The sequence below is a fragment of the Malaclemys terrapin genome, chromosome 3 (assembly GCF_027887155.1).
Source record: "Malaclemys terrapin pileata isolate rMalTer1 chromosome 3, rMalTer1.hap1, whole genome shotgun sequence".
Lineage (NCBI taxonomy): Eukaryota > Metazoa > Chordata > Testudines > Emydidae > Malaclemys > Malaclemys terrapin.
Window position 1 is genome coordinate 184,623,613 of NC_071507.1, and position 20,358 is coordinate 184,643,970.

At 46.7% G+C, this 20,358-nt stretch overlaps 1 protein-coding gene across 4 annotated transcripts in view; it reads left to right on the plus strand.

Annotated features, from left to right (window-relative positions):
- Positions 1–3,881: 3,881 nt before the first annotated feature.
- KCNS3 (potassium voltage-gated channel modifier subfamily S member 3) overlaps positions 3,882–20,358 on the plus strand; it is a 40,489-nt gene continuing 24,012 nt past the window's right edge. Inside the window, exons 1-2 of one of the 4 annotated variants that reach the window (XM_054023449.1) lie at positions 3,882–3,972; positions 14,404–14,498. The gene's annotated coding sequence lies outside the window, so the exon portion shown is untranslated. The remainder of the gene's footprint in view (positions 3,973–14,403; positions 14,499–20,358) is intronic. The other 3 variants (XM_054023447.1, XM_054023448.1, XM_054023446.1) reach the window with 3 other exon arrangements.

Genomic DNA, 20,358 nt, shown 5'->3' on the forward strand with positions numbered 1-20,358 from the left:
TCCCCCCAAGCCTGGGAGCCAAGGGAGCAGAGCAGGCTGGGTCTGGGTCACTCCACTTTCTGCAGGAAGTGGCCAGCCCCCATTCCTTCCCCCCTCCCCGGCGGAGGCCTGGGGCGGGGCCCCTGACAGCCCCCCATGGAGGCCTGGGGCCCCCACAGCCCCCCCCATGGGGGGGGCTGTGTAGGGCACTAAAACAGCAAGGGACGGCCCTGGTGCCACTCTTCCCCCCCCCCCCCCCCGCACAACATGTTCTGTCCTTCCGATATATTTTGTATCCCAGAATGATTGTGTCCCATTGATTGTCCTCATTCCACCAGGTTTCTGTGTGGGTACAAAATGCTACTATTCTGATTTGGTAACATTTTAGATCCATTTTGTACTATTGTTAATGACTGCACAAGATACATGGCAATGAAAAGTCCATAGTCTGAACCAAATTTTCCCTTGGTTAACTTTTTCCATTGTCATATCTATGCAGTGCTATAGCCAAGTCGGTCCCAAGATATTATTAGGCAGAAAGGTGGGTGAGGTTATATCTTTTATTGAACCAACTTCTGGTGGTGAGAGGGACAAGCTTTCAAGCCACACAGAGCTCTTTCTTCAGGTCTGGGAAACATGCTGCTAGGAGGTGGTTTTGTGAGCATAGCAGGGGAGTTAAAGCAGCAGGAGGAGCTTTTCAGTGTTTACACCTCCATTGGTTTGTCGATGAAAGCTGACATTTGTTGGCAAAACTGCGTAGTATAGACAAGGCTTAACTCAGAGCATCACAGCTAAATACAAGTAATTATATACAAGTACTTATACAATATAAGTAATTCACACATATCAAGGTGAAGTGGCCCATTAACACTCCTCCAGTAATAGGGAGGAAAGGAAGAAAGGAGGGAGAAAAGCAACTGTGTGTGTGTGTGTGTGTGTGTGGATTGTGTGTGTATAGATTGTTGTAATAAGCCATAAATCCAGTGTCTCTATGCAGTCCATGATTTTTAGCGTCTAGCAAAGTTATGAATTTAAGTTCCCAGGCCTGTCTTTTGAAAATGTTGTGCGGGTTTTCTTTGAGGATAAGGACTGATAGGCCAGCTATAGAGCGATCACTTTGTGAAAAGTGTTCACCCAAAGGTGATGTGGGAGACAGGCATCCGCATACCTAGAGTGAGGCAACAGCACTCATGCCCAGAAGCAGAAACATAGGCGGGTAGGGAATTTTTACTCTGGAAACTTAGGCGTTGAGTATGTTTAGACACCTACCAGCACGGGTGGTGGGTGAACCCCCACTTTGGAGAAGCTAGCCCGCCAGCCCCACCCCTTCTGCCCAAGGCCCTGCCCCCACGCATGCAGGAGCCCTGAAACCTGCCCACCCCATAAAAGGAGGAGCCCTGGCGAGCCTCAGCGCTGGGGCTCGCCGGGGCTCGGCTGTTTCCCCCACACCCGCCGAGCCAGGCTAAATCTGGGCCAGCCCCCGCCCGAGTGCCAGGCAGAGCCGATGGTGCCCCCCAAGCCAGCAGCCCCAGTGCCCAGCTGAAGCACCTCACTTCCCCCACCAGACCCCCGTGCCTGCTGCTTGCTTGCAGCGTCCCTCCCCAGCCCTAAGGAGAAGCGACGCAGCGAGCAGTGGGGACCGGGGGTGGGGGGGTTTGGAGTGCAGGTTGGCAGGTGGCAGTAGCAGCAGGCGGTGGGGGCCTCAGGGAAGGGGCAGGGTCACCGTGGCCCAGGTGTCGGTTGGGGGCGGCCTATTATACCTGCTGACCATGCTTACCAGGTTCAGCAGAAGTTCTGTGGATCACAATGCTTTCAAAACTGGGATTTAGGCACCTAAGCCCAATATTTAGGCATCTAAATCTGTGGTTTAAGTGCCTAAATTCCATTGAGGATCTGGGCTTAGGTGCCTAAAAGTTAAGTGTTGCAGCGCTGAACTCAGGAATGTCTAAGGCCTTGTCTACTGTAGAAAGTTGTACCAAACTATAGTGTGGATCCAATTATATCAGTACAAAGAGGCGTATACTGGTTTGAAGATTATCCTAAGCATAAGAAGAATTTCGGGAGTGGGGGAAAATCTCACACATTCCAAATGCTCAGCACTGTGGGTAGAGTATACATTTTCCACAGCTTATAAGAAGGAGGAAAACATTTATACTCCTCTACCCTGATATAACGCGACCTGATATAACAGGAATTCGGATACAATCCAGTGAAGCAGCGCTCCGGGGTGGGCGGGGCTGCGCACTCCAGCGGATCAAAGCAAGTTCGATATAACGTGGTTTCACCTATAACGCAGTAAGATTTTTTGGCTCCCGAGGACAGCGTTATATCAGGGTAGAGGTGTATTTCCTAAAAATAATTTTTGTATGTGTAATCTGGATACTGTGTAAGAGAGTATAGTGTTTGTGTGTGTGAGAGTGTGTGTGTATAGTATCAGTGTCAGTGTGCAGTGGGTGTGTTCTGAGGGATGGCAGTTGTTAAAATATTGGCAATCACAATCAAATGTAATCATATTCTAACTGATATTCAGATCACATTTATGTGTTTTATACACTGTGCCCTATAAGCATCATTACTTTGCACTCTGCACCCTCATTAGTAAATCAGCAGGTTGAAAGCTATTGTAAATCAATGTTTTCATTATACATGTGATGCTCGATACTATTGTTGAATAAGAGAAAAAAGGTAAAAGCTGGATCCTGGTCATTTTTGGTCCCCAGCCCTCAAATTCCACTGGGCATATACACAACAAATCCAGCCCCTCCAACTGCACCAAACTAACAAATCTTAATGCATCCCAGTACAACAGCATCTCAAACTCTGATCTGGCACCTTGATCCAGTTTGATCCAGTGAGTTTTTATGCTGGGATCCAAATTATTCTGATGGACCAGGAGAAGCTGCATGTGTACTGAGTTCAGACAGTAGAACAAGGTATGTACCCAAAACATTAGCAGGATCCAGGTGCCAGTTGGATTTACAGCTTTCTTGTACCAGGATGTGTTGGGATCCAGTTTGTTAGAACAGTAGAAGCAAGACTCGCTCTCTGTTTTGAGGCACAGTTTATTTTGGGGTCGACAGAAACGAGATCTGTGTTTTAATGGCGCTGTTGAGCTGGGATGCATCAGGATCTGGCGTTTGAGCGGGTACAACAGGAGCAGCTAAACATGCTCATTATTCATATGGTAGAATTAGGGTTACTGGGGTAAAAATGTAGCTAGATGCGGGGTTCTGCAGGGCTGCTGTGCTCTGATGCAATGTGCTCCGCGTTCCATCGGCACAACAGGGGCAGAGACGCTTGTTCTCTGTTTAGATTCTAAAGGGGGGGGGGGGCAGAGCCCCAAATCGGCGGGATCCAGGTTCTTACCTTCTCCCCGTCTGATGGGAGGTTTTTAACTCTCCCTTGTTGGCTAACACGTGGGGTAGGGCGCACGGCTCCCACCAAAAGACCCCAACACTTCCCAGTTATCTGTGTCAGGTGGTCGATTTTAACTGTCCCCAGCGGGTAAATAACACACACACACACACACGAGCGGGGTAACAGAGCAAATACTCAGCCCCGAAGTCTGCTCTGATGCCGGGGCTGGCTGGAGTTCCCACGCCCAGGATCGCGGATGTTCCCGGTCCCATCCCAGCGGCGGCTTCACTTGCTGGTGCTTGAGGTCTCTGGCAGCCTCCTGTCTCGCGCCGCCGCTACGGAGCTCGCCCTTGGTGTCCCCGGGGGGGGGGAGGGGCAGGCCAAGTCCTGGGGGGCGGCGCTGTGTCCGCAGTGGGGGTGCGCACAGTCCGGCCGGACCTGGGACTCGGCGGCCAAGGGGCCGGGGAAATCCAATGGGGAGGGCGCCTCTGCGTCCCTAACCCCGCCCACCTCTCCCTGCGCATCTTCCCCAGCGCCGCGCCGTGCCGTGCTGAGCCGGGCCGCGGGGCTCGCTGCGGGAGCCGGAGAGACGCGTGGATGGGCAGCTCCGCGCCGGAACCAGCCGCGGCCCCCCAGGTATGTCTTGTCTAGCCTGGGGCTTTGCCTTTCAAGCCGGGCCGCCCCTCCCCACTCACCCCGCCCCTTACGGCGGCAAGCCCAGCAAGGAGCCCCAAACTTCCAGCGGCTGCCCCCGACCCGCGCCACGGAACAAGTCAACTTAGTTCGTGCCTCTCGGCCACCCCCTTCTCGCGCCGCTCCTCGCTCGAGTCCCCTAGCGGCGCTGGGGCTCCAAGTTCCGTGTAGTTTGAGGGGCTGCTTCGGTTGTCGTCTGCTGCTGGGTGCCTGGGGACAGTTCGTCCTGGGGAAGGAGACTCCCTCCCCGCCAGCCTGCCCTGCGTGCAGGGAGCGCCGCTGGCTCTGCCCCGGGGCCAGCGCTGATCAGTTAAGACGAACCAAGCCCCTCTGAACACGAGAAAGTCGCTGGTTTATATTTGGGGCTAGTAGCGCCCTGGGCTGCCCGCTGTTAGAAGAAACGCCTGCTTCTGCTTGGAGCCGGTGGGCAATTACGGTGATTACTCCCGTCTGATCTTGGACGGGAGGCTGGGGCTTAGCTAGTTAGTTTTGCTGCTGCTGGGCAGGGTCACTCTCGTTCGTAGCTTCTCCAAGGCAGATCAATAGGTACATAGCCGAGTCCCTTTCGCATTGCGGAGCTCAGTCTCTCCTTTAATCCTAGCAAGAGACTGGCCAAGTGGATCTGAAACAGCTCCCGTGCCCATGGATGGCAGGCTCAAATCAGACTTGCTAAACTGGAGGTAGACTCCCTGCTTGTGGATCAAAGTAGTTTTTTTTTAAAGCGCCTCCCTCTTATAATGATAGGTTTCAGAGTAACAGCCGTGTTAGTCTGTATCTGCAAAAAGAACAGGAGTACTTGTGGCACCTTAGAGACTAACAAATTTATTAGAGCATAAGCTTTCGTGGACTACAGCCCACTTCTTTGTTAGTCTCTAAGGTGCCACAAGTACTCCTGTTCCTCTTATAATGAATTTTAATCTGTGTTTCAGTGAGACAATGACAATCCTCACGGATCACTTTCAGAACTCCTTTTCCAGGGATCACAGTCTGCCACAGCCCCATTCCGACACAGTTTATTTTTGCCTAATGCAAAGTACAACTGCTGATTGCTCTGTGAGCTATAGTCTTAAACAGAGTACCAATGATCTATCTAGCGGGAGAGTGTACCTCAAGATTTGAACAGCAGGAGTATATTGATTCCATTAGCAGAGTTTACAGATCTACCAACAAATCCTTTTAGCACAATTACTTTCCCAGAATTAAAGTTCTTATCTAAGCTTCTATCGCCAACAGAGGTCAAAAAAGTTGGAAAGATGGAATAAGTTAGAGTAACTTCTAAATAAGTGCAGTAAAAACAGTGTATCTATAGGTAAGCAATTCACTGTGTATAGCCATGAACCAATTCTTTTTTTGTTTTTTAAGTGACTAGTGATTCTGGGTGCTTCAATTTTTGGGTGTCCAACATGAGATGTATTAAAGGAGACTGATTTTTCAGAGGGTGGGCATTCTGGGCAATGGTTTCTTATTTTAGCTATTTTCCTTGATCATGAGGACAGTAGTTTAAGAAAACGTATCACTGTTATAATCAACTAGAGTTGAATCATTGGTTTTAGCAATAACTGGCCAGGTTTCCTGGAAGTTTGACAAGAAACAGCTGGCTTTACAACTTTGTTTATGTTACAGAATCAGTTAGGGGTGTTGCTAGTTTGTCACCAAGCAATTATTCATGACAAGAGCAGAGAGATCTAGGAAATTGTGTCCCCTAAATCCCATGCTTGAACTGAATTGTATTGGGGGGGGGGGGGGAAATATTGGCTAATGGTGGAAAATCTGAATCTTGAATATTTTCAAGATTCTGTATTTAAACTACTAGTAAAAGCAGGGGTTTAAGCAGGATGTTATGTCCAGAAAATACTTCTTTAAAATATGATACATTAATTTTTTCATAGCTGAACAAACATCAAGGAGAGCAACACCACTTGATTTAATTGAAAGTGAAGAACAATTTAAGAAAACTTATTTAATTAAGTAAAATCTACTAAGTATATTGAGAATTTAGGATGTAAAGCAGCTTTCTAAGAGGAGCCAGTGAGTGCATCCTTCTTCATTTCCTCCTGCTGGAGAAAGTAATTCATAGCACTAAGCAAGGACAAGAATGTCAGCAGTCCTTCAACAAGATGTCCTTAAATACAAGCAGGAGAAGGGGAATGAGAAGGGAGCAGATTCTGCTTTCAGTTACACTGATGTAAATCCAGAGTAACTCCGTTGAAGTCAATATTTATTCTAGATTTATGTGAGATCAGAATTTGTCCTAAAATGTCCTTTGCACCAAAAAAGGTAATCCTACACCAAGAAACATTGCCTTTGGGACTACTCCAGCCACATCAAAATTTCCCAAGGGAAGAATAAAACAATCAAAAGCCAGAGTGAATAATAAATCAGGCAATCAAGATAACCCTAATAATTTAATTACCATTTTCAAAGAATAATGGTAACAATCAAGTCAGGAAGTTAACATCAACACTGCTGGCTTGAGTCAGCCCTGACACAATGAATATCACAGAAGCCCAAATCCTCAAGGGTATGTAGACTTTTAACTTCCATTGATTTCCTAAATACATTTGAGGATCTGGGCCATTGTTCCTGGGTGCAAAGTCTGCCTGGAGTTGAGATGGAGCTGTACAAGGCATCTCAAACCCCTGTTCCACCAGGAAACCTGCAAGTGGTTGGGGAGGTGGCATTGCCAGGCTTACTGATACACTGATTCAGCATATTCCCTTGATAACCTCTGCCACTGGTGCTCCTTATGTATGGGAATGTTCTGGCAGAGCCCCTGGGTCAAATCAGTGTTGGAAACACAAACCTGCCCTCTCTCCTGGGATGAGTGTCATCCTCTAACTTGTAGCTGCCTGCACTTCACTCCAGTTTTATTTATACCCCTCAGTGCCAACAGAAGTGAATCAAGCTCTACATACCCAGCCATTCTAATGTAAATTAAATGCCAGTTAGCAAGGAGATAAGGGCATTTGTGTGTTTGTTTCTTTTGCCCTTCAGAATCTGTATGTTGTGTTGGGGCTCTGACTGCTTTAGCTTTAGCAGAGGAATAGCCGGTCTCCCTCCATCCTGACTATATATAAACAGGACACTTCTCCTGTTTACCTTCCTCCTTTGAATTCCTCTCAGATTCTTTTAAGTTGTTCTGCAACATCCCCTCTGTGTTCAGTTTTGCCATTTGAGGAATGTGATTACCTGCCACTAGGGCATTTACATTTCAAAAGACCTGCCCAACTGTAATAGTATTAAATAAAAGACTCAGATTCCCAAAGCAACATCATTCCCTTGCTCTCAAACTTTAGAGCTGTGGCATGTCTGCCAGGGAAACACAATAAAATAAAATGGAGGCTCATGAATAAATAAGTTATTCCACTAGCCTACTGTTGGTTGGTATTTTCTAGCTTATTTTTTCTCATAGTTCCATCTTTTTGCTGCTTTTTCTTTCTCTCCTCCCATCTCCCATTTTCATTACTTCTAATTCTGTTCAATTTTTTCTTTTTGTTCCCCTTCTTCCTTTTTTGTTTATTCACTTTTCTTTTTCTTCTCTCTTCTCCTCTCTTCTCTCCTTTTCTTTTCTTCAAAAACAAAACAAAATCATGCTACTCTTGCTTCCTGTTTATAAAATATGTAGATCCTAGTCTGGTTCTTTTTAAACGGCCAAATTCTCAGCTGGTAGAAATGGTCTTAAGGTATATCTACACTACAGCTGCTAGAGCTGTACCGCTGTAGTGTAGACACTTCCTATTTCAACAGAAGGGGGTTTTCCGTTTTCTCTGGGAGGCTGTAGATATGTTGATGGAATAATTGTTTTGTTGACCTACCTGCACTAGGGGTTAGGTTGACCTAATTACATTGTACAGGGTCTAAAACTTTTCACAGTCCTGAGTGATATAGCTAGATTGGTCAAATTTTTGAGTAGACTAGGACCATAGATCTGTTGACTTCAGTGGAGCTTCACCTGTTCACACTAGTTGAGCATCTGGCCCATAGTTTATTTTCTTATTCTCTCCTTCTGGCTTCTGTGTCCTTTTCCATTATACTTTGCCATGTTCATCATTCTCTCTGCTTTTATCTTTCTGCCCCCTTTGATTCCCCCCCCCCGTTCTTTCATTTATTCTGTTCTATTTTATGCTATGTAAGTTCTTATACTATCCTAGTCAATGTTATATCTGAGCACTTTCAGAAGTTCATGTGACTAATATCTGTCACATGTGGTTCATTTTCTCCCTCAGCTCCTCCCAACCAAAGTACTGTGTGCAGTGTAGTGTTTTGGTAGGGATTTTTTAAAAAATAAACGCAGATCAGTGTGTACAGATCTATGTTAGAGAAGGCAGGTCAAGGAATTGTGGAAGGCCGGTCAAGGAAGTGTGCCGTGCACTTGGAGCTGAAGGTGGTGAAGTCTGTGATAGTCCTTAGTTCCTGGAGACTTTCTTCCAGTCTAGGCTGCCCCCCCCAAGAAGGCTCCGTCTCCCACACAGACAAGCTTTAACCTTATGGTAAAGAGTTCCATTGTGCCTCAGGAGTGGAGCTATTGACTGTGGTTCTCATTCTAGGGCCTTAAGCGATCTTTTAGATATCTTGGGCACAGCCATCGAGTGCCTTGAAGTTAAGGACCAAGACCTTGATCTGGTCTCAATATTCGGTGGGAGACCAGTGGAGAGAGACAAGGACAGGTTTGATGCTCTTGTGGTAGCCTGTGTTGCTCAGGAGATGTGCTGCAGCATTTAGTAGTAGCTCCTGTTTAAGGGCTGATGGCTTCAGCCCCGTTGATTCTCCTTATTCAGCCCTTCTCTCTCTCCCCCATATTATACTGTCTGCTCCTCCAGTGAGCCCTCCTGCCTCTCCCTTACTCCAGTAAGGTGGTGTAGGTTCCCTTTGGCTTTCTTCCATGTTGTCTCTCCCATTCACCCACATATATTCTCTTAGGGCCTTCCAGAGTTCCATGGCCATGCTATGACCTTCCATTCTCCATCTTCTTGTGCTCCCTCGCCCCCACCACAGTGGCTTATCCCATTTATCTCTCCTACTTCGCATTCTCTGAAATGTTAATGTGAATGGAGGTGTGGCTCCTGCAACTTCTGTTCTACCTGCCTTCCGTTCTGCCTCCTGGGGGAGGAGCTGGGAGACAGCCTGCAGAAGAATGCCCTTCGGGGACAGAAAATCCAGTATGGTTGGCTTCATTGGACCACATGCAGTGGCATGTTTGATGGGGATGAGTGGATAGCAGGACCTTGCTAATGTGGGAGTGAGAGTATGCCTACCCTGTACAATCATACACCCCAACTATGGAAATAAGAGTGGTTTTGATTGCAGTTGGCATGGAGCAAAACAGCTCCAGGTAGATTTGCATCTGAAAGTGAGAACTCAGGCAATGAGAGCTGCTTGACCTCTGGATCCGGCAGCTTCAATATAAATTGCCATGGAACAGTTTGACAATGTTCCTCTCTGGCATCAGCAACAAGAATTGTTGTTTTCTCCTGCATCCCATACATACTAATTCCTCTAGAGAAAAACAATCCTTTCCAATCTGCAGGATGGATCTCTATGCTGCAGGGTGGATTTCTCTTGCATAGTTTGTTACCCCACTGGCTCTCATCTCCTTTCCCCTCGCTGAAGGGTTGGGAAAGGGGCAGCTCCATTTTCAGCCTATTGCAATGTCACCCTTGTATTTCAGTCCTCCGAAGCTGTGGTTAAAGTAGATTGAAGCAGGAAGGGGCACTCTCACTACACCCGCCAGTTAGGCAGGAACATCATGGGGAGCACTGCTTACCTTAGCCAGGGCTGGAGGGGCAGCTCCCCTCTGATTTTACCAGAGGAGGTACCGTCAGCTTCCATTGACTTTAGCACTTGTGTAACAGGGAAGGGGGACGCTGAGGCACTATTACGTGTAACTCTGGTAAATGCCCTTCTCCCTGTCTTTTCAGAACGCATTACACAGAGTTAAACATTGGGACTATTGCATATAAAATCCTGAGAAGTAGGCGTTAATAGTTCCCAGTCAAGTTCAAAGAGGGTACCATACAGGTTCTTAGGCCATTTCTGTACCGTATGCACTGCAGCAGTATCGATACAACACATGTGGTAAAGATGCTCTATGCTGATGGGAGAGAGCTCTCCTATTGGTATAATAAAACCGTCTCTGCGAATGGCAGAAGCTATGTTGGTGGGAGAAGCTTTCCCGCAGACTTAGTGCTGTGCACACAGGCCCTTATGTTGGTGTAACTTACGTTGCTCATGAGGGTGGAATTTTCACACCCCTGAGCAATATAAGTTTTGCTGACATAAGTGGTAGGGTAGACATAGCCTTAGGGCAGGTCTACACTTCAAATGCTGCTGTAGCGCTGCTGCAGTGCTTCAGTGAAGACGCTACTATACCAAGGGGAGAGCTTCTCCCATCAGCGTAGTTCATTCATCTCCATGAGAGGCGGTAATGCGGTCTACACTGGGGGTGAGGTTGGTATAACTACGTCACTCAGGGGTTTGAAAAATCACACCCCTGTGCGATGTAGTTTTCCCGGTGTAAGTTTATAGTGTAGACCCGGCCTTAGTAAAACAGACATTTAATGCACACAGAAAACGTAAATAGTATAAAATATATTATAAATAGTATTCCAAATACTATGAATAACTTTTAAATGAAGGCTGTTAAGCAATGCATCTAGTGGTGTTCCTTATATATACTTATTCCACTTTATTTCTCATACATTCAAATATAAGGTTCCAACATAACATTCTACACTTCAGCGCACATAACTAAACACACTTCCTCTGATCTCTCCTCAGAGCTGATTTCCTAGTCTTTGTGGTGTGGTGATATGTAGTGTGTGTCATTCTAGACTCTTCAGAGCTTCAGAAGAATTTCAGCAACTCGGTCCCTTCAAACGCTACTGCAGAACAAGCTGTCAGCAAACTAACAGTCTGTGCATCTTTATAGCTAGCAGCATTCCAGCTCTTGGGTTAATAGCTTAATGGTCCTCACTTGCTGGTGAAGCACAAATCTACAGCCTGTATCCAAAGTGGTTCAGGTATTGGGATCAGCATATAAAATATTAATTCTCTGCTTCATGCTTCTATACTATCCCCTCTCTGCCCAATGATGAGAGCTAGTGCTACCATTCAGATTTCAGTGCAGAAATCTAATGATATCTGAGGAGAGCATGTTGCATAAAGCAATGGGACTTTTGTCATTGGGAGCAGGATTGGGCCCATAATTTATAATGTGCTTTGGGATTAAATGCATTCTATTAATGTAATATATGATTATTACCAATGAGTCCACAGGTATTTAAAAAAAGAAAACATGGGAACTGTTCTCAACAGCATTTGCATTTTAATTAGGGGATTTTATTGTATCAATAAAAAATCATAATTGTTTTTCAGTTGTTAAAATAACTATAAACTACCAAATTGGCTAATGATTCTGAAGCTGTTTTTTAATTTGGTTAAATATTGTTTATTACAACTTTAAAGAAAATCAAATAGGGCCATAAAATAGGAGTTGACTTTGAAAAGGGCAAATCTAATTATTGTAATATCTATTTAAGTAAGGTTTCAGTGTTTTAGTTATAACGTAGTGGCATGTATTGAATAAGGGTTTCAGCATTGTATTGTAGCAGCAGGATTTTTTGTGAATAACCTAAACATAAAAGAAATTGCTTTGTAGAATCCTCTCACTCTAAAATGCCCTGAAATTCACATATTTATACATGATAAAGCTCACCTAATATTTGCAATGGAAAACGTTGCCTAACCCATTAGGGTAAACACCAATATGGGCACTCTCACATTCAAGTCAATGAGAGTTGAGGATGCACAAAGAATGTAGGGTTTGGTCCCATATGATATTTTACTACAGACCCATTTGCAAGGCATAATTAAAGGCATGTCAATATTTCCATTATAAAGCATTATTTTCAGGGGGTTGTAACTTGCTCTTAATGTCTGCAGGGCAGGCCAGGCGCAAATATTTTTTCCGACAGATTAATAAGAATGTTGTTTGCCAAACCAAAAAGCGATTAACTCTTTCAGATACTTGGGGTATTCAACAGCTCAAAGCAAAAACGCTGCAGGTCTGACTTTTGTTCATGAAGTTAACAAATAAAAAATCTAAAATGCCCAATCTTGCAAACACTTATTATTAGGCAGAGTGCTTATTCTGTGATTTCATTGAGCCAGCCTCCTCTAAGGGCTGTTGTTAAGTAGTTGAGGTTAGAATCAAGGTCCTGCCTCCTTACTGTCCCTCTCCCTGTGGGGGGTGGGCTGCTCAAAGGCAGAGATCCTACATGGCACTAAGGCACATATTTAACTTTAAGCTTGGAGTGCTTCCATTGGCTGTAAAGGGACTGCATATGAGCTTAGAATTAAGCATGTGCTTAAGAGCCTCATCCAGCTCCTATTAAAGTCAATGGAGACTTCAAGGACCTGATCCAAGTCCCAGTGAAATTGATTTCAGTGGAAGTTGGATTGAACACCCATCGGCTTCTTCAAGAGGAGCTGAATCTAGCCTAGCAGTTCTCAAACAGTATGTTATGACCATCAGCAGACAGCGCTGCGGCAATCCCTAGTATGTGGAAGATGCCATATTGCTCTGGTACAGCGTGACCTCCCATGTACAGTGCATGCAAGATCATGATGCATAGAGGATGCCATTTTGTAGAGCAAAATGGCATCCTCTGTGGGACATGGCCTTCCATTTGACGTGCATGAGAGGAGGTCACGCTGGGCAAAGGATGCCATTTTGCTCTTCAAAATGGTGTACTCCACGCTGTCTGGTGTCCTGGGAGGAAATAATTCATTCAAATGGGGTCATGCCAGCAAAAAGTTTAAGAACCGCTGATCTAGTCCTAAGAGCTTTACAGGATCAGAGCCCAAGGGAGCAGTTACTGGCTCCCACAAGCGCAAGGACTGCAATTGTGGCAGGCTCGCGTACAACTTATGCAAGCTAGGGGAAGCTCTCTGTACCCTGCCCTCCGCGTGTGGATTAAGGACAACCTAACTGTTAGTATGGTGAATATTGTAACGAACTGTTAGATCTTGGATGTTTTAATTCACTCCACATTGAAACTTGGCAAAATATTCTCAGCCTGTCAGCATTTTCTCCTCCTAAGGTTTTATTTAAATATATTTGGCCGTGTTCTCATTTGAATGTAGCAAAAACAAAAACCAACCATAAAAAAAATATTTTCAGTTGGTTTCAGCCTCTTCCCATTCCCTGCCCCCCCAACATGTCCTAGTGGGGAAAAAGAAAAGTACATTTTAATTTTTGCAGCTAACTAGTATTTTGTTTGAACTGGCATTTAGTGCTTTTTTTTTTTGTTTTGTTTTAAACAGCTGTTTAAAACAATGGAAATGGTAAAAAAAAACAAACAAAAAACCCCAAATAAATTTGTCTTAAAATTTCCCTTACAATTGCCGTGGGTGTGCTTAATTAAAAGCTTATTCTGGTTCTACAGTGTTCCCCATTTTTGAAGTATAGGGAATCTCTCTGAAGTCAAACTGAATTTATTAAGGCCCTTAACCTGCACACTCATGCATGTCTTTAACGTTACGCATTGGAGATGTTCCATTTTAGTTGAGACTGAAGTATTCACTGTATTCCAAAAAATTGCAATCACTGAAAGAATTGAGAAGATTTTTCTCCATTTTCTTGTTCTGTTTTTTCCTTTCTGCATTTGATAGCACTGTCTTTCCTTTATAATCAGGCGCTCTCATCTTGCATCAGGATCTGCTAGCATGGACGCCTCTCACTGTGTGAAGTCCCCTTGAAGCCAGTGGGGCTCCATGTGCAGGGCTCTATGGACTAGACTGAAGGATTGTGGCAAAACCTAATGCAAAATCTTTAAGCACATGGTAGTCTTAATGAAGTCAGACTATTCATGTTTTAAGTTAAGCATAGGCATAGGTGGAAATCCTGGCCCTACTTAAGTCAATGACAGAACTCCCATTGGCTTCAATGGGGCCAGGTTTTCACACTAAGGTTATGTCTACATTGCTCTGCAGTTTGGACCAATGGGGGTGTGAATAGCAGTGCACAAGAAAGTGCTGTGCTGTAAAACCCCCCCCCCCCCCATGTGAATGCTGTGGATGCAAATTAAAAGTTCCTATTTCACATTAATTGGACCTGTTTGAAGAAAACATGATAATGGCAGCTGGGAACCTAACTTCCCTCTAAGCCACGCGGCTGCCCAGCCGTCTATCAAGTGCCACCATGCACTTCAGCTGCCCCTCCTCCCACTGCCATACTGCTTCTGCCCTCTGCCTTGGAGCCCCTGGTCAGCTGCTCCTGGGAGGCTTCTGCTTGCTGTGTGTGGGGGGGGGGGGGGGGGGGGGTTTGATGTCAGGGTGTCCCTCCCACCCTACCTTTGTACTCCATCTCCACAGAGCGGGAGAGGATGGACACGATGGCTCAGGAGTGGAATGTGGGACAGAGCTTGCTGGTGGCTGTTGCTATGTCTGAACAAGCAGGCTTCAGACTGGTGAGTGCCAATCTACAGACACCCCTCGACTTACGCAATCGTTCTGTTCCAGAAAGCCTTGCTTAACTTGAATTGTGTAAATCGGAAACGTATACCCGTATGTTACGCAAAAATTTCCGCAACTCGAAAATCCTATTTTTGACTTTTTCAGTAAGTGCGAATTTGCGTAAGTCGGGTCTTGTGTAACCCGGGGAGCGTCTGTACTTAAAAGGGCAGCGTACTTAAAGGGGCCACATGTGTCTATCTCTCTCTCACACACACGCACACTTTGTGTGTCTCTCTCTTTCTCACAAGTGCACGCGCACACACACACATGCATGTGGTGGTGGTGTTACTTGATACTTCTTTCAAAGTGCTTCTATTTTAGTTTTCTTGACTGGTCTATGCATTTCATAATTTTTATTTCTCTCTTACGCTTACATTTAATTCTTTGAGTAGTGAGTTCTAAAATGCCTTACCTGTCATGGCTGGAGTAATTATCCCTATGGTAACTTTTAAAAATATATTTATTATATCTAGGTATTTTGTTTCTGCTGCACATTACCTCTATATGGTGCACATAACAAACTTCAGTCTGCACATGGATGGAAAAAATTACAGGGAACATTGCTGGGAACCTTTTACTTTTTGGATGCTGTGGCCACATGGGGGAGTTACCATGCAGCACTTTGGTGTGCACTGCTCTTCATGCCCTTGTAGTCTGAGCTGCGGGGCAGTGTAGACAAGCCCTTGGTGTCCAGAGGATGGTGACTTCATTATTTTTCTCTGATGGTTTTTATGTGTCTTTATAAAAATTAGGAAAATGTGGTTGTAAACCAAAAAAAGGACTCTGGTTGTAGTACAAGCTCCTTTTGAACTCCTTTTTGAATCTGTGTAAGTTTCACTTTGTGTCCCTTTAAAGCCCTAATCTTTCTCCCATTAAAGTCAATGGCAAACTTCACATTGACTTCAAAGAGAGCAGCATTGAGCCCCAAATTTAGTTTGGTATTTGGTATTTCTGTACATGTATATTTTATACATATTGACATTATTTGTTTGTATAGAACCTTTCCCTAGAATAGATAGAAAAGCACCATTATAATGTGTGCCAATGTGCAGCATTTTCCTGCATGTTAAAATGTATTAATAGCTACTTAATTCTACTTGCAAAGATGATACATGATAATGCTAATGGAGCTGGTGAGATGTATTGCATCAATGTTTACTATAGTATTTAATAAACTACTTATTTGCAGGCAATTCCTTCTCTTTATTAGTTATGATTAGAGCTGGGATAATGCCTCAAAATGTCTCTATGAATATTCACCTGAATAGAACATTCAGTTGCTTTGTCTGTGTTCAGATCCTTTCTGTGTTCGCGATCCACAGATATTCTTGCTAATGCTTTTTCTGGCAGAATGACTGTGGAAACAGTGAAGTTTAAATGAACAGCAGGAATATTCAAGGAAACCCATTTCTGCTTAGTGGGGTGACCAGAAAGCTAATGCCTTCCTGAAGAGCTAGGGTGAGGGTTGGAGGATGGTGGCCTCATAAATAGTAATGGTGAATAGGTGCCCCACAAAGCTCTCAGATCCAAAAAGACTGAGGATTCTAAGTAGAGGAGGGAATGGGTTTCACTTAGCTTCTGAACCCTAGAAGTGAAACATGAATTTTTATGGATCTAAACAGAATTCAAATTTGAGGTCATTTGGACTTGAAAGTGTGGTTCAGGCCCATCTCTAGGCCTTCCACTTTAGTTAGTCAAAAACTCCTTAAAGCAGAGTTTTACATTTTTATTAGGGCCCTGTCTACACTGGCAAGTTTGTGCTCAGCAAAGCAGCTTTGAGCACTGTAACTTCTGAGGTGCACACACTGCCAAGCCACTTAGTGCGCAGAAACTGCACAGATGCAGCACTCTAAAAAAACCACCTCGATGAGAGGCGTAGAGCTTTCTGCGCTGGGGCTACAGCACTGCGGTGCCAGTGTAGACACCAGGGTGATTACAGCGCTGCGATGGGCCTCCAGGAGGTGGCCCACAATGCCTTTTCTGGCCTCTCTGGCCATCGGTTTAAACTCTACTGCCCTCAGGTGACCAACCGTCAGCCCCACCCCATACATTCCTTTTGCAAATTTGAAAGTCCCCTTCCTGTTTGCTCGGTGACGCGTGCAGTGGTCTCAGCACATCTTTCCAGGTGACCATGCCTGCTCCACACACCAGACGATCCCCCGCTTGGAGCAATGCCGAGCTGCTGGACCTCATTGGCATTTGGGGAGAGGAGGCCGTGCGCTCACATCTGCGCTCTAGCCGTAGGAATTATGATACCTATGGACAGATTTCACAATGCATGACAGAAAGGGGCCATGACTGGGACACACTGCAGTGCAGGGTCAAAGTGAAGGAGCTGCAGAACGCCTACCACAAGGCGCGGGAGGCAAACTGCTGCTCCAGTGCTGCGCCCACGAGCTGCCAGTTCTACAAAGAGCTGGACGTGATACTCAGTGGTGACCCCACCTCCACTGCAAAGTCCCCTGTGGATACTTTGTTGACTTTGTTGCCAGTCGAGAATGGACCAGGCCAGGAGGAGGCAATCTTGGATGAAGAGGGGGACCCAGAGGCAGAGGACAACTTGGAGGCCAGAGATGCATGCAATCAGGAGCTCTTTTCTATCCCGGAGGGGCCTAGCCAGTCTCAGCAGTCAGATCTTGGCAAAGCGCAAACAGGAGAGGAGGCCCCTGGTAAGTGGATCTGATTTTGGGAATTGCTGAAGCAAGTTGTTGGGGGCAGAAGGGTTGCAGATAGCAGGTTTGTCTCCCCCTCATGCCTAGCCTGAGCGGCAGTACAGGCTGTTGATACACTCCCTTGCTTCACAGGAATCTCCCTCAGGGTTCTCCAGGAAACTCTCGTGGAGATACTGGGCAATCTCCTGCCCCAGGTTCCTTGGCAGAGCTGCTTTGTTTCTTGTCCTGTTAATGGTAACTTTCCCGTGCCACTTTGCCGTGACTGGGGGGAGGGGGACCATTGCTGTACAGAGGCTAGCCGCATAGGCGCCAAGGTGGAAGCTGCAGGCTTGGAGAAGGCCCTCCCTTGATTCCCTGCTCACCCTCAGCAGCAAGATTCTTCCATAATGATCACCTCCTGTGGAAAGTGTGGAGACAGGAATGATTATCGGGCCCATCCAAGTGCCCAAGAGCCACGTGCCAAGTGTACAGCAGGGTATGGGAACAGTGATTTACCCTGCCCCTGCAGCTACTCACCATTTTGTGGGTCTTGTGGCTCATGTGTGCTTGCCTGGGGTCAGCCAGTTAGTGACAGGTGTGTGAATACTGGCTGTGTTTTAAAGCACTGAATCAGTGTTGTGTGTGTTGCAAACAATACTGCTTCTGTAAATTGTTGCATTTAAACTTCACAGAGATGACCTTGGGAGCACAGCCTCCCTCTTTATCAGCAGCAGAATGGCTGCACAGAATTAGAAATCATCCAAAAAGAACTGAGGAGGACTTTATGCATGAGGTTATGATGCACTCCACCGCCGAGAAAAAATTAATTGAAGGAGTGGCGGGACAGTGAGAAGAGGGACTGAAAGGAGAATGTGGCACACCAGAAAGAAGTCACGGAGCAGCTCTTAACAGTTATGGAGCGCCAAGTGAATACTCTCCAGTAGGGTTACCATATTTCAGCAAGCAAAAAAGAGGATGGAGGAACCCCGCCCTAGCTCCACCCCTGTCCCTCCCACTTCCCGCCCCCCCCTCAGAACCTCCAACCCTCCCCCCCACTCCTTGTCCCTGCCTGTCCCCTCCTGGGACCCCTGCCGCTAACTGCCCCCCAGGACTCCACTCCCTGCCTCTTGTCCCCTGACTGCCCCAACCCTTATCCACCACCCCCCAGACAGACCCCTGGGACTCCCACGCCCCATCCAACCACTCCCCACCCCCTGACAGCCCCGCCCCCCGAACTCCCGACCCATCTAAACCCCTCTGCTCCCTGTCTCCTGACTGCTCCGATCCCTCTCCCCACTCCTGCCCCCGACAGTCCCGCCCCCAGAACTCCAACCCCCCCCCCTTGTCCCCTGACTGCCCCTTCCTGGGACCCCTGCTCCCAACTGCCCTCCAGAACCCCACCCCCTACCTAAGCCTCCCTGTTCCTTGTCCCCAACTGCCCCCTCCTGAGACCCCCCCACCCTAACTGTACCCTGACTGCCCAAAACCTTATCCCCCCCCCCCAGAAACCCTCCCTGAACTCCCGACCCCCCCCGTCTCTTGACTGCCCCCTCCAGAACCTCCCTGCTCCTTCTCTGACCCCCTGGCACCCTTACCCTGCCGTTCGTCCCAGCATGCTGGGCAGCAGTGGAGGAGGAGCGGGGGAGGAGCTCCAGACTGCCGGAGGCAATCTGCAAATGCAGGGAGGGAGGGAGTGCTCTCTGCCGCAGGGGAAGCGGAAGAGGGGCTCTCTCTGGCTGTCGGAGCCCCATGTAAGTGGCACCATCCGACCGGCTGCCCTGTTAGCCATGTGCGGTCTGCATGGGGGGGCGGGGGGTCTGGGAAGTCCAGACATTTACAAATTTCCCCCTGGACACTATTTTTAGCTCAAAAAGCCGGACGTGTCCGGGGGAATCTGGATGAATAGTAACCCTACTCTCCAGGCAATACTAGCTCTTCAAACTGAGCAGCTCTGTGCCCGCCCTCCCCTGCAGCCGCTGTTGCAAAACTCTTTCCTATGCGAGCTTCCCCTACACCACCAACGCACTCTTATCAACCTACTGGCTCCACTCTCTACCTGCAGTATTCCACTCCACCCCCCTCACAGTCCAGCAGTGTGGATTCCCACTGCACTCAAAACCCATCCCTCTGCAGTTTGACCCTGCTGAACTACAGCACTCGCTGCATCGTACTCCAAAGGAGAAGGTTGGGTATGATCCCTGGACATACACAAATCAGTAGCTGTCACGAGACTCCTCCTCCTCTTGAGACCTTCCATTCCCCCATCTCCCTTCTTGCTGCTGATTTTTTTCATTTAACTCTCTCCTCTGGTTGTTGTCTTAAACAAAACTCTTTTATTGTATCTTAATAGAATAAAATGAAAGCAAAAAGAGCACTGCAAAGCAATATACAATTATGTTAAAGCCCCTTGCATCATGTGCATCAATCACCTCCTAGCATTACAAGCACTGCAATCCGGAGTATAGCAACAAGTATTAGTGGCTTTCAGCTTCAAATTGCTGCCTCAAAGCATCCCTGATCCTTATGGCCCCACGCGATGCCCCTTTAATAGCCCTGGTTTCTGGCTATTCAAACTCAGCTTCCAGGCACTGAGTGAAGCTTTCGCCCTTCCCTTCACAAATATTATGAAGCGTAACCCACACGGCTATAAGCATAGGAATATTGTCATCGGCCATGTCTGGCTTCCCATACAGGTATCGCCAGTGGGCTTTTAAAAGGCCAAATGCATACTCCACAGTCATTCTGCACTTACTCAGCCTGTTGTTGAACTGCTCCTTGCCGCTGTCAAGTTGCCCTGTGTATGGCTTCATGAGCCACGGCATTAAGGGGTAGGTGGGATCTCCCAGGATCACAATGGGAATTTTGACTTCCTTTACGGTGATCTTTTGGTCAGGGAAGAAAGTCCCTGCTTGCAGCTTCTTGAACAGGCCAGTGATCTGAAAGATGCATGGGTCATGCACCTTTCCAGACCAGCCTGCGTTAAGGTCTGTGAAGTGCCCGCAGTGATCCACAAGTGCCTGGAGAATTGAGAAATACCCCTTGCGATTAATGACAAGTTTCAGAGTAACAGCCGTGTTAGTCTGTATCCGCAAAAAGAAGAACAGGAGTACTTGTGGCACCTTAGAGACTAACAAATTTATTAGAGCATAAGCTTTCATGGACT